At 45.8% G+C, this 7,149-nt stretch overlaps 1 long non-coding RNA gene across 1 annotated transcript; it reads left to right on the top strand.

Annotated features, from left to right (window-relative positions):
• The first annotated feature begins 9 nt into the window (after nt 1–9).
• Nucleotides 10–2,018, top strand: LOC121879836. The gene is made up of 2 exons (XR_006091439.1): nt 10–267; nt 884–2,018. It is a non-coding gene; the product is annotated as an uncharacterized LOC121879836 (long non-coding RNA).
• The last annotated feature ends 5,131 nt before the right edge of the window (nt 2,019–7,149 follow it).

Raw genomic sequence — 7,149 nt, 5'->3', positions numbered from 1 at the left:
GTGCATGAAGCAGTGTAGTACAGTACAGTACAGTATAGTATAGTGTAGTCGTACTGTATTGGTAAACTAATGTGGAGGTAATGATTTATGTAAACAGTTGGGGACAGTTTAAGTACATGTGATCTAGTTGCAAGTTTAATTTTCATTGTACGTAAATTACAACTTTAAACACGTTGCAGGTAACAGCTGATGTACGTGAAGGCCAATGGAGAAGTGACAGAACCTCGAGCAAGATTTAACTACCAGCATGTTACTTCAGCCTCATCAGTTAAGTTACTTGTACAGTATATCTTAGCTAGTATCTTTATCCAATAAACCACTCGACAATGCTCCTACACTGGGCAGTGGGGGGTGTGTGGGGGGTGGGGGTGCCTGCTGACTGTTTGAGGCCTAATAGGTCTGTGTGTAGACCTAGTGATCAGTGTGTGGGGCCTGGCGGACACTCTTGGAGGACTGTGTTGGAGGGCTATGGAGGACGATCTGTAGACAGACTGATATTAGAGTAAAATTAATATTAGTTGTAGTGACAGTAGAAATATACAGAACTGTATGCCTATTGATTATTAGTGAAAATTAGTAGCAGTAGTAAACATAGTAAGTTAAACAAGTTGTTGTGGGTGGGTTTCAACTAACTTTACTAACCATATTAACCTAAGATAAACTATTCCAAGACATAATTCAGTATTTTTTTGTCACTTACGTTAACTGATCATGAATTCATAAGTTAATTTTGAAAGAAGTTAAATTTGACTTTTGTAAATAATTAATTTTTGAAAAATTATGTACATTTGACGACAGTTTAACTACATGTTGTTTAGTGGTAGATGGATATTGTATGTTTAACATTCATTCTACATAAATGCCAACTTTAAACATGTTGCAGGTGACAGCTGATGTATGTGAAGCCCAATGGAGAAGTGACAGAACCTTGAGCAACATTTAACACCCAGCATGTTACTTCAGCCTCATCAGTTAAGTTACTTATATATATCTTGGCTATTATGGTCATCCCATAAACTACTCAACACCGTGCTTCTACACTCGGCAGTGGAGGGTGTGTGGGGGGCCTGGCTGACTGTGTGATGGAGGGTTCTGGAGGACTGTGTGATGGAGGGTTCTGGAGGACTGTGTGTGAAGGAGGGCTCTGGAGGACTGTGATGGAGGGCTCTGGAGGACTGTGTGTGAAGGAGGGCTCGTGAGTACTGAGTGGACAGATTGGTCTTCGAGTAAAATTAATATTAGTTGTAGTGACAGTATAAATATACAGGACTACATGCCTATTGGTTATTAGAGAAAATTAGTAGTAGTAGTGGTAGTAGTAGTAAATACAGCAAGTAAAGCAAGTTGTTGTGGGTGGGTTTCAACTAACTTTACTAACCTAACTTAACCAGCCTAAGTTAATTAAACGTAATAACGTAGACTGAACCAAATCCGTAATAAGGTCACCGCGACCCGTAGCTGGGGACGTCAAAGGCTCGGTCGGATTGGTACACCGTCAATGACTCAGCTCATCTTGGAGGGAGGGGGGGGGGGTGGCGAGCTACCTCCCGTGTCCTGGCTGAACTGCGAGAGGGGCAACCACTGGTGTCCTGCCTCCCTGCGAGATGGTCGTTGATCTACCCGACCCGTCTTGGGACAACAACCACGGAGTCTAGCATGTGTAGGAGTCGATGGGGTCACTGAGCCCGAAGGCGAGATGAAGGTAACGGGCGCCTGGTGCGTCTTGGGCAGATCCTCAACTGGCTGCCTCTGGCCGTGCACGTGTGGCGTTTGCGTGGTTGAGACCCTTTCCCCCCACTGGGAAAAGGGCCTTCCCCCGCGCATTACCACGTGAGTGCACATGTCGCCGCGCTTCTCTGGGCGCACACGTCGCCACCTCAGCTTGTTTGCAGCTGGGTGGGTGGAGCGGCCCAAAAAGCTCCCATCTCGCCTCCCCATTTTCCCTTCCTTCATATCTTTGAGTTATATATAAAAATAAGTGTGTTTATGTCTACTTAAATAAATTATATACAATATGCCTATATGCCTATCGATTGATTTTTATCCTAAGAGTTATCTGATAAAAATGTGAATTTATTAGGAAGGTACTGGTATGGAGGGTAGGACATGGAACACTATGAATTAGTGGTTTATTTGTAGTAATAATTATATAAACAAAATGACAACTCATAATTTATGGTCAAGTGAAAAAAAATTGTAGCTCAGTCGTATTTAATATTTGGTTAGGTAGGTTAAGTTAAAGTTAGGGTAGGTGAGGTTAGGTGAGGCTAGGCTAGGTTATTTCCATGTTTTGTGCCAGTTATTCACTGGCAATGGGGGGGGGGGCAATTGTACATGAACCAAGCTGTGCAGCTTTTTACAACCATGACGTGCACTAAGTCTGGGGCTGGTGCCCCCACACACTTGGCAAGCTCAAATATTCTGCAAGATAAGTTTTAAAAAGGTTTATGTTCAGTTTCTGAAGGGTCACCTCAAAAGACTTGTCAGAAGCATACCAGTATATATATATATATATATATATATATATATATATATATATATATATATATATATATATATATATATATATATATATATATATATATATATATATATATATATATATATATAGCAGGTATATATATATATATATATATATATATATATATATATATTTTTTTTTTTTTTTTTTTTTTTTTTTTTTTTTGCAGGTATGATCAGAAGTATGCGGTTGTGTGGGTGAGCGACCCAAAAATGTTTGGGCGCCCCCACACATGCTGTCAGTTCAACGGGCGTAGCCATTTTGTAGAGATCATCAGGGGACGCCGGTAGCCTCAGCTCAGCTGCCTGGAGGGGGTTCACATTGGGGCACCGCTAGTGTCTTACAGCCTGCCTGATTGGCTCGTCATGACAGGTTGTGATCCACTACCACGCGGAACACGGACCTTCACGGAGTCTAGCGTGTGTGGGAGCTCGATGGCTCACTGATTCGAAGGCGTAGATGAGGGCACGGATCGCCTGGTGCGCCCTGCAGATCCTCAACCGGCTGCCTCTGGCCACGCCCGCGCGGCGTTTGCCGGGTTGAGACCCCCAGGGTCTCACCCGGCGTATTGCCGCGCGAGCGCGGTCGGGGTGGTTGGTTGGGGGGTCTGCCCAGGACGCACCAGGCGCCTGTTGCCTTCATCTCGCCTTCAGGCTCAGTGAGCCCATCGACTCCCACACACGCTAGACTCCGTGGTCCGTGTTCCGAGGTGGGTCGGGTGGATCACCGACCCTCTGCACATCGCGAGAGCGAACCCCCACAGTCGAGGTGGAGGCGGCGCTCTTCTCTACGACTGTCGTAGGACAGCCAGGATACTGGCGGTTGCCCCCTGTCGTGCGGAACTCCCCCCTCCCCCCCACTCAGACGAGCTGAGAGTCGGCAGTGGGGTGCCAATCCGACCGAACCTTCGACGTCCCCGGCTACGGGTCGCGGTGACCTACTATGAGGTGAAATACTCCTGATTAGTCCATGAGAAATCAAAGCCTCACACGCTTTGGTCTCTCGGCGCACACGTCGCCACGCTTCTCTGTGTGCGCACGTCGCCACGCTTCTCTGGGCGCGCACGTCGCCACGCTTCTCTGGGCGCGCACGTCGCCACGCTTCTCTGGGCGCGCACGTCGCCACGCTTCTCTGGGCGAACACGTTCCAGCAGTTTTTCTCTGGGCGTGCACGTAGCCATTACAGTTTCCGTCACAGCATATGCTGCAGCCTTCAATGCAGTGGCCCATCGTGTCTTGACCGAGATTTATTCCACCAGTCAATGCGATAACAGCTCGTGGTTCAACATGACCGGGGTGCATGTCTCATTCTAGTACTCGAGCAAACTAAGAATAGTTCTTGCCACAAACTCGAAGCAAACAGGGTGACCCATTCTATCCTCACCTAACAATTGATGATAGTGGGTCCCACCCGCTTGAGCCCATGTCCCCACAAATGATAAAGGTTGAGCTAGTCTTGGGGCACCTGCGTTAACATTTGATAGATATACTGCCCCACTCAAACTTCACACCAAATATTGAGCGGCATGCCGACTCGTCGGCGCACGCTTCTCTGGGCGCACACGTCGCCACCTCGGTTGGGTGGGTGGAGCGGCCCAAAAATGTTTGGGCGCGCCCCCACACACACGCCGTCGTCCAACGGGCGTGTTTCGCCTCGTAGTAGGTGACCTTGACCAAGCATCCATTACCCAGCGCATAGCAGGTCTACTAGCAACACAATAAATGCGGAAAAGAGAGGCCTGGGGTGAAATTGCTGCCTCATTCAACGCCAGCAGCTCTGACCAACTCCCTCGCACAGCCAAGCAGCCGTTTGATTTTTAGACATCCAAAGGAGATTGAGCAATGGGAGTGCATACAACTGTATAAATCAATAAATATTCTCACCTACCTGCACATTCCACAAGGAATTATTTCTTCATCTACTGGATGATTGCGGAAAGTCTCGTAAAAATCATCAGCCACTGCTAACTCGGCCCTCAAGTTTTCGGTCTTTTATATCTCTGTTTTTATATTTCTGAAAGAAAGAGAAGAAATTAATGCTGTATAGCAATAGCAACAGCATTGGCTTTTATAATGCTTTCATCACCAATGCCTATGAGCAAAGGGGATGCAGAACAGACTAATATCATTTACTGTACATATATGCATCACAAAAGAAATATATGACGGTTTTGTAGAATTTTACAATAAAGCAATATTTAAAGGGCCTGTAGACAGTTTTAAAACCTGTAAATTTGCCATTAAAAATTGAGTACAGAAACATGGTTATACTTTACGATGCTGTTGTGCACTTACATCAGTAGATCGAAAACAAACAAACAAAACATTTTTTGAAGTAGGCCTTAAATACTGTAGGCTACGGTCATATCTGCAAAAAAATTATTATATGATAATATATATAGATATGAGGATTTGTATGCTTCTGACAAGTCTTTTGAGGTGACCCTTCAAAAATTGAACAGACCTGTTTGAAACTTGTCTTGCCAGGTGTGTGGGGGAACCAGCCCCAGACTTGCACATTTTTCTTGGTGCACGTCGTGGTCGTAAAATGTTGCTATATAGAGTTATATGCTGCATAGCTTGGGTCTAGGACAATTGGCCCCCCCCCCATTGCCAGTGAGTAACTGGCACAAAACATGGAAATAACCTAACTAACTTGAAATAGCCTAGCCTAGCCTTACCTAACAAAATATTAAATATGACCGATCTACAATTTTTTTTCACTTGACCATAAATTATGAGTCGTCATTTTGTGTATATAATTATTACAAAAAAAAAGCATGAAAATATAGCACTATATCTTAGTGTTCCATGATTGTGTCAGTTATTCACTGGCAAGGAAGGGGGGGGGGTAATTGTCCAGAGGGCAGTTGTCCTATGTGGGGGGGGGGGGGGTAATTGTTCTGAAACCATATAGCTTGTATAAAGTCAGGGTAAAAATTGGCATTGCAGGTATGACTGTAGCCTTGTGACTAGCCTACAGTATTTTAGGCCTACTTCAAAATGTTTTTTCTGTGTTTTCGATCAACTGATGTAAGTGCACAACAGCATCGTAAAGTATAACCATGTTTTTGTACTCCATTTTTATGGCAAATATACATTTTTTAAACTATATACACTCTTTGAATATTACTGTATTGTAAAATCCTACAAAACCGTCATATATTTCTTTTGTGATGCATATATGTACAGTAAATGATATTAGTCTGTTCTGCATCCCCTTTGGCCATAGGCATTGGTGATGAAAGCATTATATAAGCCAATGCTGCTGCTATTGTTATACAGCATTAATTTCTTCTGTTTCTTTCAGAACTATAAAAACAGAGATATAGAAGACCGAAAGCTTAAAAAGACAGGTGGTGGTCCACGAGAAAAAAATATTAAAAGCTTCAGAAGAAACTGCCTTAACAGCATCACTGATGAGGGCCGAGTTAGCAGTGGCTGGTGATTTTTACGAGACCTTCCGCAGTCACCCAGTAGATGAAGAAATAATTCCTTATAGAATGTGCAGATAGGCGAGAATATTTATTGATTTATACAGTTGTATGCATTCTCATTGATACCATTGCTCAATCGCCTTTGGCTGTGTAAAAATCAAACGGCAGCAGTGACCTACCTTATACTGACTTTTTGCAGTTTTGCCTGTTCCAACCCCAGGGCCATCAACTGTGCTCACAAGTCATTGTTCCTGCCTCGACAGTGAATGCTCCTACCTCACCAGTGAATGCTCCTGCCTCACCAGTCATTGCTCCTGCCTCACCAGTCATTGCTCCTGCCTCACCAACACTGAAGCAGGTTCAGGTACATTCAGGAGCCTGTGCGTGAGTAACAGACGTGACCAATCGTCCAAGCGGCTAACAAGCCAATCAGTGGTGAATAGGATAAAAGTATATACATGCTGTTAGAAATTTATTTTCTTACATTTTACAATTAAATAATTTGATTTAAAGTAAATAAATCTACATTAATTTATTTTGTCAAAAATTTTCTTAAGTTAAAAAAGCCTTCAGAAGTATAGCGGCTAATATTTTGCTCACAAGTTGCCGCGCTTCTCTGGGCGCACATGTCGCCGCTCTTCTCTGGGCGCGCACGTCGCCACCTCAGCTTGTATGCGGCTGTGTGGGTGGAGCGACCCAAAAATGTTTGGGCGCGCCCCCACACATGCCGTCGTCCAACGGGCGTGTTTCGCCTTGTAGTAGGTGACCGCGACCCGTAGCCGGGGACGTCGAAGGTTCGGTCGGATTGGCACCCCACTGCCGACTCTCTCAGCTCGTCTGAGTGGGGGGGGACGGGGGAGTTCCGCACGACTGGGGGCAACCGCCAGTATCCTGGCTGTCCTACGACAGTCGTAGAGAAGAGCGCCGCCTCCACCTCGACTGTGGGGGTTCGCTCTCGCGACGTGCAGAGGGTCGGTGATCCACCCGACCCACCTCGGAACACGGACCATGGAGTCTAGCGTGTGTAGGAGTCGATGGGCTCACTGAGCCTGAAGGCGAGATGAGGGCAACGGACGCCTGGTGCGTCCTGGGCAGATCCTCAACAGGCTGCCTCTGGCCACGCCCGCGCGGCGTTTGCCGGGTTGAGACCCCCAGGGTCTCACCCGGCGTATTGCCGCGCGGTCGGGGTGGT

The sequence above is a fragment of the Homarus americanus genome, unplaced genomic scaffold, assembly GCF_018991925.1.
Source record: "Homarus americanus isolate GMGI-L3 unplaced genomic scaffold, GMGI_Hamer_2.0 scaffold5325, whole genome shotgun sequence".
Taxonomy (NCBI): domain Eukaryota; kingdom Metazoa; phylum Arthropoda; class Malacostraca; order Decapoda; family Nephropidae; genus Homarus; species Homarus americanus.
This window is presented reverse-complemented; position numbering and strand designations above follow the sequence as displayed.